The sequence below is a fragment of the Gigantopelta aegis genome, chromosome 9, assembly GCF_016097555.1.
Source record: "Gigantopelta aegis isolate Gae_Host chromosome 9, Gae_host_genome, whole genome shotgun sequence".
In the NCBI taxonomy this organism is placed as follows: domain Eukaryota; kingdom Metazoa; phylum Mollusca; class Gastropoda; order Neomphalida; family Peltospiridae; genus Gigantopelta; species Gigantopelta aegis.
Genome location: NC_054707.1, coordinates 61,385,069 through 61,395,657, shown reverse-complemented (window position 1 = coordinate 61,395,657; position 10,589 = coordinate 61,385,069). Strand labels below are relative to the sequence as shown.

General features: G+C 41.2%; 1 pseudogene; it reads right to left on the bottom strand.

Annotated features, from left to right (window-relative positions):
- Window positions 1-2,724: 2,724 nt before the first annotated feature.
- Window positions 2,725-5,714, bottom strand: LOC121381675 (annotated as a pseudogene).
- Between the last annotated feature and the right edge of the window lie 4,875 nt (window positions 5,715-10,589).

Here is a 10,589-nt window from a genome sequence, read left to right as displayed (position 1 = left end):
ACTGAGAATGACATGTCCAGGGCTCGAATTTAACGCGAGGAAATGCGACAAATTTGCCACATTGCCGAGTTCAAATGCCCCAGTGCCCTGAAAATGAAACAGACCTTCAGGACCCGTATTTATCAAAGAACTTAAGTTTTGACATAAGTTTAAATTTAATTTTTGAAACTGACTTATCTAAGTCAAAACATAAGTTGGTATTTATCAAACAACGGGGCGGGACGTAGCCCAGTTATAAAGCGTTCACTTGATGAGCGGTCGGTCTAGGATCGATCCCCGTCGATGGACCCATTGGGCTATTTCTCGTTCCAGCCAGTGGTCCATAACTGGTGTAAAACAGGTCGTGGTATGTACTATCCTGTCTGAGGGATGGTGCATTAAAAATATCCATTGCTGCTAATCGAAAATAGTAGCCCATGAAGTGGCGACAGCAGGTTTCCGTAACCATATGTCTGACGCCATATAACCGTAAATAAAAAGTCAGAGAGAAAAAACTTGAGTCAGTGCTCGTTAAGGAAGTCTTTCCATTTTATAAACATCCGGTGGAAATGTTTTTTAAAAGAGGTAGAAATACATTATAATGTGGGGTGTATAAAACAATAAATAAATAGAAAACTAATTAAATAAATAAAAATAAGATATGATATTGTGCATCAACAACTAATTTTACTATTTACCAACACATTTTATTTATTTACTTTTATTAAATTTAGAAATGTTTTCATTAGTTATTTTTTCTTCTAATAACAGCAATATTTTTCGAGAGGTAAACAAATGTTAATTTAATTAAATTTTTAAAAAATTGTCAAAACAACACATCTTGCTTATAGAGACATGTATAAAGTTGATAGATAACAATTATATATTGAATTAATGTAATAAAGGCACACTTTTGAAAGCCTATAATGGCTAGATCAAGGTGTTTTCTTAGCACCGGTTAACACCGGCTTACCATTAAACATACTAGTACACATTGTTTTAATTCTTCACCATTTCTTAGAAGTGAATATGTAAGCTATAACTTATGTCCACGATGAATGAAACTCTCACCCGGAAGTGATCTGTGTAGTGATACCTTATCTCGTCGCCGTACACCAAAGTTCTCAGTTTCCTCTTCCTATTCCTATCTAGTCTTCTTTATCGTGTCGCCGTACACCACGGTTCTCCGTTTCCTCTTCCTGTTCCCTCCTAGTCTTCTTTATCGCGTCGCCGTACACCACAGTTCTCTGTTTCCTCTTCCTGTTCCCTACTAGTCTTCTTTATCGCGTTGCCGTACACCACAGTTCTCTGTTTCCTCTTCCTGTTCCCTCCTAGTCTTCTTTATCGTGTCGCCGTACACCACAGTTCTCTGTTTCCTCTTCCTGTTCCCTCCTAATCTTCTTTATCGCGTTGCCGTACACCACAGTTCTCTGTTTCCTCTTCCTGTTCCCTCCTAGTCTTCTTTATCGTGTCGCCGTACACCACAGTTCTCTGTTTCCTCTTCCTGTTCCCTCCCAGTCCTATTTATCGCGTTGCCGTACACCATAGTTCTCTGTTTCCTCTTCCTATTCCCTCCTAGTCCTCTCTACAGCGACACCAAAGTTCGCCGTTTATTTTCCTGTTTCCTCCCAGTCTTCTTTATTGCGTTGCCGTACACCAAAGTCACCATGACCGTTAGGTAGTCCGTGACCTGGTGTAGGCAACGCGAAACTGTTACAAATCAAACGACGAGATCATCGTACCCAGGGAGAGGGAAGGGGTAAAGATCTAGAGCGCACAAACAAACGTCTTGTCTCATAACGATCAAAGTTGGGAGTGCTGTCATGATTAAATGAACGAAAGAAATGTTTTATTTAACCTCACCGTGGTGCAGGGGTGTAACATTCTCTTTGAGAATGGCCAATACAGCACAAATTGAAATTTTGAGTAAAATTCAGTATCTATCTGTGATATTTGCATTTTTAGACAGTTGTTGACACTGTGTTTTTATTTAAATCTTTTTATATTGATGTTGATCATCATTTGGTTGCATTTACCATAGTTTGACACCCAATAGCCGATGTATTTTTCGTGTTGGGGTGTCGTTAAACATTCATTCATTCATTCATTCATTCATTTACGTTTATATGGCATCAGACATATCGTTAAGGACCACACACATATTGAGAGAGGAAACCCGCTGTCGCCACTTCATGAGCTACTCTTTTCAATTAGCAGCAAGGGATCCTCCATGCACCATCCCACAGACAGTGTAGTACATACCACGGCCTTTGATACACCAGGCGTAGTGCACTGGTTGGAACGAGAAATAGCCCAATGGGCCCACCGACGGGGATCGATCCGACACTGATCGCGCATCGAGCGAGCGCTGTACCACTGGGCTACGTCCCGCCCCTAGTGTTAAATGAAATAAAGACAAGACACATTCGAATGAATGAATGAATGAATGAATGAATGAATGTTTAATGACACCCCAGCACGAAAAATACATCGGCTATTGGGTGTCAAACTATGGTAAGACACATTCAAGGTTAATCCTTTAATAGCATGACTAAATCTTAATTACCAAAGTCCATCCCGATATAGCAGACATGGGCAACTCGGAAATCACGTGATACTTTGTCGGCTTGCGACGAGATCAAGTGTGTCAAACTGGCCTCGGTGTTGTCGTAATTAAGCCATCGGACATAAGGCTGGTAGGTACAGAGTTCGCAGCCAGGTACCGGCTCCCACCCAAAGCGAGTTTTATCGACAACCCAAGTCATCTCTACAACCCATCTCATCTCTACAACCCATCTCGTCTCTGCAACCCATCTCATCTCTACAACCCATCTCTTCTCTACAACCCATGTCATCTCTGCAACCCATCTCATCTCTACAACCGATCTCATCTCTACAACCCATCTCTCGTCTCTGCAACCCATCTCTCGTCTCTGCATCCCATCTCGTCTCTACAACCCATCTCTTCTCTACAACCCAACACTTCTCTACAACCCATCTCATCTCTACAACCCATCTCCTCTCTACAACCCATCTCGTCTCTACAACCCATCTCATCTCTACAACCATCTCATCTCTACAACCCATTTCTCGTCTCTACAACCCATCTCATCTCTACCACCCATCTCTCGTCTCTGCAACCCATCTCGTCTCTACAACCCATCTCATCTCTATAAGCCATTTCATCTCTACAACGCATCTCGTGACGTCTCTACAACCCATCTCGTGACGTCTCTACAACCCATCTCATCTCTACAAGCTGTGCACCTTAACGAAAGAAAGAAAGAAATGTTTTATTTAACGACGCACTCAACACATTTTATTTACGGTTATATGGCGTCAGACATATGGTTAAGGACCACACAGATTTTGAGAGGAAACCCGCTGTTGCCACTTCATGGGCTACTCTTTCCGATTAGCAGCAAGGGATCTTTTATTTGCGCTTCCCACACGCAGGATAGCACAAACCATGGCCTTTGTTGAACCAGTTATGGATCACTTGTCGGTGCAAGTGGTTTTACACCTACCCATTGAGCCTTGCGGTGCACTCACCCAGGGTTTGGAGTTGGTATCTGGATTAAAAATTCCATGCCTCGTCTGGGATCCGAACCCAGTACCTACCAGCCTGTTGACCGATGGGCTAACCACGACGCCACCGAGGCCGGCCATTGCACCTTAACGATGTCACACACGTGGACATATAGATAGGACTTTTAGACCTTTATCTCGTTTATTTGTTTGATCGTCGTTCTAAAATGCTCCAAATTGTATAAACATTTGGCTGAGCAGTCAATTACGTTTTACTTTTGGCTTGTTAACTTTTTTTATTCTATTCATTTTTTCACTAATTGCTATTCCAAATTCTATCCATTTCCAACTCAACCCCTCTCTTCACCCCTTCTGTCCCGGACCACATAAACCTACATGCACCTATATCCAACAAAAAACGTGCCTGAACTTTAATTGGACATTGGTGAGTTAATATAGTGTGCTATCATAGTGAAATGTAGGTTAATCGAGCCGAGGTCATTATGTCGTTACCGGCCTCGGTGGCGCAGTGGTTAAGCCATCGCACTACAGGCTGGTATGTACAGAGTTCGCAACACGGTACCGGCTTCAACCCAGAGCGAGTTCCTAACGGCTCTCTTCTCTCTCAATAACCACTAACAACTAACCCACTGTCCTAGACAGACAACCCAGATAGCTGAGGTGTGTGCCCAGAACAGCGTGCGCCCAGAACAGCGTGCTGGAACCTTAATTGAATATAAGCACGAAAATAAGTTGACATAAAATGAATTATTTCATTTCTATCTAAACAAAATGTTCACTCTCCACCCCACCCCCCATATCATTGCGATATATATATATATATATATATATATATATATATATATATATATATATATATATATATATAGGGTGGGGTGAATAACCACCAAAAACAATATTTAAAGTTCATATTAGTGATAGCGACGAGATAAAGAAGACTAAGTGTTAGGGCCTTATCTGCTGACAATCAAGAACACGTGTGCGTTTAACATCGGTTAAAACCGAGTTCAGACGAACTCATTTGCATATTTACTTATATTTAACCAATACGGTCGAATCTCGGCATATCTGTCTGTTCTCATCATGGATGCGGTTATATCTACAGACGGCGTGAGCGAACACGACAAAAATGAAAGATTCTGGGCTCTTGAACGTTATCTGGAGAAAGGACTCGGCAATAAGAAAGCCATTGAAATTTACGGTGAAAACAGCTGTAGTTACGAAAAGGTAAGCTTGAGAGTCAATTCTAATTACTACTTCATAGAACTTTGTGTGAGGTTTACAATTATTTTGATTTAGTGCAGGCCCGTAGGAACAACACCTGTATATTTTATACAACAGCGACATGGTGCTGGAAATATGCTATCTTAACACCTTCACAGATATACTATGTTCTCATTCAGTTTTCATATACGTACCATCTGTGACACCTAATAGCCGATGTGTATTTTTGTGCTGGGGTGTCGTTAAACATTCATTCATTCAGTCTCTGTATATCAGTTAACAAAGTATGACAGAGGAACGCATCTGATTGCCTGTAGATTCATCTATTACGGTGACTGGAAACAAATAACTGAAATTCTGTCTTAGAAACAAAGTAACAGCAAAAAATACCAACATACAAAGAGTCAGTGTTAATAACTGAAAGTCTGTGCATTCCTTAATGTTGCTGCTTTAGGCGGTTGTTGCTTTCATATAACCAAAATGTATTGCAAGAGCTTATCTGCAGTAGTGCCAATGTCCCATACTTAACTTTATATCCAAATACTAGTAGGGTCAAATATGGCTTCCCGTGACCATTGTTCGGGAACCAAAGTTTGACGATGGTCTTTTCAACCTTTAAAAAATAATTAGCCCCATATACTTCGCGAACGTTCCGGCTAACTCCACAAAGTAGCCAAATACATGATGGCTGCCGGTATCGCGAAATATGCCCCCCCCCCCCCCCCCCCCCCCCGAAAATCGCCGATCGGCGATTCTATTTCGAAATAAAATCATCCCCTGAAATTTTATTTCGAAATAAAACCACCGGCCGTGGACAGTTATGGACCACTGGTTGGAACGGAAAATAGCCCAAATTGCAAATGGGTCTACTGAGAAGGATCGATCCGATGATCGACCGTTTCACAGGTGGACACGCTACCGCTTGAGCTATATCCCGCTCCCGTGCTGTGTTTAATGGTCATCGAAACAAGAGAGGAATATCCCTATATATTAGACACTTTTTGGAAACAGTTGTCCAGCGAATGGATTATGCCTCTAATTATACAACATTACATTAGAAGAATACACTATATTTTACCTTTAGCTTATACCGTCTATGGTTATAATTAATTACTACAGAGACTATAGGCGAGATTTTATTTCTTTATTTCCTTGGTGAATGAATGCAATGTCCTGATTTCCTCCATAAGGTATTCATACGTCATGCATCTTAATTTTTCAAGAAGACATTAATCAATAGCATTTGAATAAAAATATATACTCTTCGCCATATATAATTGAGAAAATATGTTTCGCTTTCCCGCTAAATTTAGTTACCCCTTGTAATGTAAACTGAATTATACATGTAGTGTACTTATCTAATGTGATGATGTATATATATATTTATACACGGTGAGCTAGTTTGTTTCACTCTTCTGCTAGTCTACTATTCTAATTTGCATACAAAGGGGAGAGTTTGGTTTGCTCCACCAGTAATATATCGGTCTAATATGATAGTGTATTTAGCTCTCCAGTTAGTCTATATATATAATTATGTGGCTCTCCAGTTAGTCTATATATATATATATATATATATATATATATATATATATATATATATATATATATAATTATGTGGCTCTCCGGTTAGTCTATATATATAATTATGTGATAAACAGAATCTCACATTCGTGGTAATTTTATTACTGCATGTGTTTGGGGGTAGGGTGCGTGTGTGTTTCTGTATGTGTCTGTATGTATACGTGCGTGTGTCTGTGTGTGTTTATCTGTGCATGGGTGCGTGTGTTTATCTCTGTGTGTGTGTAACGCTGTCTGTGTGTGTGTGTTTGTATCATATGTGTGTGTGTGTGTGTGTGTGTGTGTGTGTGTGTGTGTCATGCACAAGTGTATATATCAGAACAGGTGATATAAATATGTTTATGTTCCCTTATTCCACCACCATTCAACAATAATAATTTACTTGAACATTGTCCATTAAATGACAGAATAACTAAAAATGAGTAAAACCGTTGAACATTTTAAGGGGCGAATATTTTAAGGGGGTATTTCGTGAGTCAGGGCGATTCTATTTCAAGATAGGAGGTTTTATTTCGAAATAGATTCTCGGGGGGGGGGGGGGACATTTTGAGGGGGCCATTCTATTTCGTGACATACTGAAAATCAAAAATCGCCACATCTTACTTAATACGTAAGTTAGAATCACGAATAAGGTGTCTATTCCTATTACACAGAGGGTGCCCGTTCGTCTGGTAGGGTCATTTTGACATTCAAATTCAAGATGGCCGTTTTCAGCCATATTGATAATTAAAACACAGCGGAACTCTTGAATCATTTAGACTTAATCATAAATGAAGTGTCTATGTGTACTAAAAGGAAATTGTACAATATTTAGGCGTGTTCATTGTTTAATTTTGAGGTCATCTTAGTCTTCAAATCCAAGATGGTCGTTGTTCATCATATTCAAAATACGAACATGCTGGAGTCCTTAAACTAATAGGGTTATAATAATATGTACACGAAACAGGGAATTCATAATCGTTTTTGTGTGGTCAGTTTGCAAAATGGGGTCATTCTGACCTTAAAATATAATATGGAGGGCGTCCGTTCGAACTGGAAATGTGCGATAGGTTATTATTAAAACATACTCTATCACATAAAACTAAACAGATCATATACTGATGCTGAACTGTCAACATCTAGTACAATATGTATGTTAACTGGAGTGCTGGGAAAATGTAGCGAACGGGTGCGGCATTTAAAGATTGTTCACTGGACACACTCCATCCAAGAGCAGCAGAAGAGGGGGACGTGGTAAAGGAATGGTAGAGCTAGATGAAGTCTGAGCGACTTGTGCTAATTCAGTTTTGTTTGAAAGAATCACCGCCTGACGGGAGCTTCATTTTTTATTTATAGTGCCACTTTTATCCCAGGTTTCTGAACAGTGTTAGCTGCTCATGTCACCATACACAAAGTTCATGACAAAGGTGTTAAGGACATTCATGATTTCAGTGGGTATTATAAGTGATGATCTAGGAGAGCTCGAACGTCTTTGTTTCGTAGATACTTGTCTCATATATACTGGTAGCCCTTTTACCATGGTAAGAGATAAGACAATTACTATAGAGTACTATAGTGTGTTGATTGTAACTGGGGTCATTATTTCGTTACAAAGTGACCCCCATATAGTTGGACCTTTCCTCTAGACATAGAACATGCCACATCGACATGGGCTGTCTAAAAAGGGAACCGATGGATTGATATATATATATACTCTTCAAAAGAAGAAACGCAAAACCACATTGTCGTAACATTTGGAGAATTGATTTAATTATTGAATGGTGAGTCCGATAATTACCAAATGTTGCAGGATTGTTCACAATTCACTCTAGTCCATTGTGAGTAAGTGATAGGACACACCACCAAGGTCAAGGTTATCTGGAATCAATACCGGGTGTGGCCTCCGCGTGTGTTGACAACTGCCTGGCACCGCCTGCCCATTGAAGCAACCAGAGTACGGATGACGTCCCGGGGGATGGTGGCCCACTCGGCCTGCAAGGCTGCTGCCAGCTCGGGCAGGGTCTGGGGCTGTGGTTGTCGCTGTCGGAGGCGTCGGTCCAACTCGTCCCATAGATGCTCAATTGGGTTCAAATCCGGTGATATCGATGGCCAAGGAAGGACATTAATGTTGTTGTTCTGTAGGAAAGCCGTTGTGAGACGTGCTGTGTGAGGCCTGGCGTTGTCATGTTGGAACACTGCGTTGGCGTTGGCCATAACTGGAACGATGTGTGGCCGGAGGATCTGGTCAATGTAGCCCTGTGCATTCAGGTTGCCCTGCACGTGGACCAGGTCAGTTCTGCCAGTGTGTGAGATGGCTGCCCACACCATGACACTACCCCCGCCGAATCTGTCCACTTCCTGCACGCAGTTTGCCGCATAACGTTCACCACGACGCCTATACACGCGACATCTTCCATCATGACGTCGGAGCAGAAATCGGGACTCGTCACTGAACCACACCTGTCTCCATCGCAGTTGAGGCCATTGTCGATGAATCTGGCACCACTGCAGTCGGAGTCGACGGTGTTGTGGTGTTAAGATGACACCTCGAACTGGACGTCTGGCACGAATTCCTACCTCACGTAGGCGGTTCCGTACGGTCTGGTCGGATATCCTGCGCAAACCTGGTATTGCTGCGGCTGTGGAGGTGGCAGTAGTCAATCGTTCCCGAAGGTGGCGTACCCGGATGTAGCGGTCCTGCCCGGGGGTAGTGACCCGTGGTCGACCGGATCTAGGGAGGTCACGTGTTGATCCATGTTGCTGGTAACGGTCCCACAGTCTGGAGATGGTGCTTGGGGACACATGGAATGCCCTGGCAACGGCCGTTCTGGATTCGCCTGCGTGTAGTCGGCCGATGGCATTGTTTCTCTGCGGTTCACTGAGACGTGGCATGTCCTGGATTGTCAACTGTCGGCCAGATACAGAGGGCCAGGCAAGCGAACACCCTGCACTTTTATACTGTCGGTGTTTATGTTGCACGTGCAGACAACGCACGTGCAGTGGTGACATGGTTTGCACGTGGCTGCGTTTTTGCGAATATTCACATTTTGGAACTTTATTGTACAGTAGCTGCGTTTTATCGAATGTAAATGTGGGAATGTGTTTGGGACATGCAATGACCTTATATTCACAAAGCATGAACCGGTAGGAAACATAAAATCGGAGTTATAACCCATTTGTACCCTTTTGCGTTTCTTTTTTTGAAGAGTATATATATAAGAATTAATAATGTAAACATTCATATTAAAACTTATCACTGAGTTATAAACAAATACCAACTCAGAATACATTTTTTAGTAAATAAAAAAGTGTCTTAACAAATTATTAGATTATAGAGATTAATCTCATTCTTAATACAGGGGCGGGACGTAGCTCAGTGGTACAGAACTCGCCTGATGCGCGATCGAACTAGGATCGATTACCGTCGGTGTGCCCATTGGGCTATTTATCGTTCCAGCCAGTGCTCCACAACTGGTGTAACAAAGGCTGTGGTATGTACTATCCTGTCTGTAGGATGGTGCATATAAAAGATCCCTTGCTGCTAATCGAAAAGAATAGCCCATAAAATGGCAACATCGGGTTTCCTCTCTCAATATCTGTGTTGTCTATAACCATATGTCTGACGCCATATAACCGTAAATAAAATATACTGAGTGCGTCGTTATATAATACATTTCCTTCCTTCCATTCTTAATACAGGGGTGAAGACACATTATCGAAGTAATTTATAATGCTGTACACAGATAATAAAGGTGCTTTACGGTGGCTGTACGATTTAACGTATGCAATTTAATGATGATTTGTAAAGAAACTTTTTTTATTTACACTGATTTTTTTGTTCAGTTAGTATGGGTTTAAAACTTAATCATATGTTTTTTTTATATGAATTTAAATTCTCTTTTAACGCATGTATCTACTTCAACCTTAGCCGATAGAGAAAAAGATGAGTAGTTCATTTTCCAGGGCTAGTTTGAAGAGTGATGTCTTTAACAGCTGAATAATTTCCAGATTTTTATTAAACAAGCTTAAACGAGTTTTGAACGCCTTGACCAAGAGACAGCCGATCATCATATACATTAAAACACAACATGACTGAATGCGATAGTAATTCTGTGGTTTATCAGGTCATGGTAAGAGACATACAGTTGAGAATTGCAGTATGAGTATATAAAAGGTCCAGGTCTGGTGCTTATAAAACGTTTATAGTCTAGACTCTAGACTATAATAGAGTCTGAGACACTAATGTCATGACAACGTCATACAAATTGTATGCATGTGAC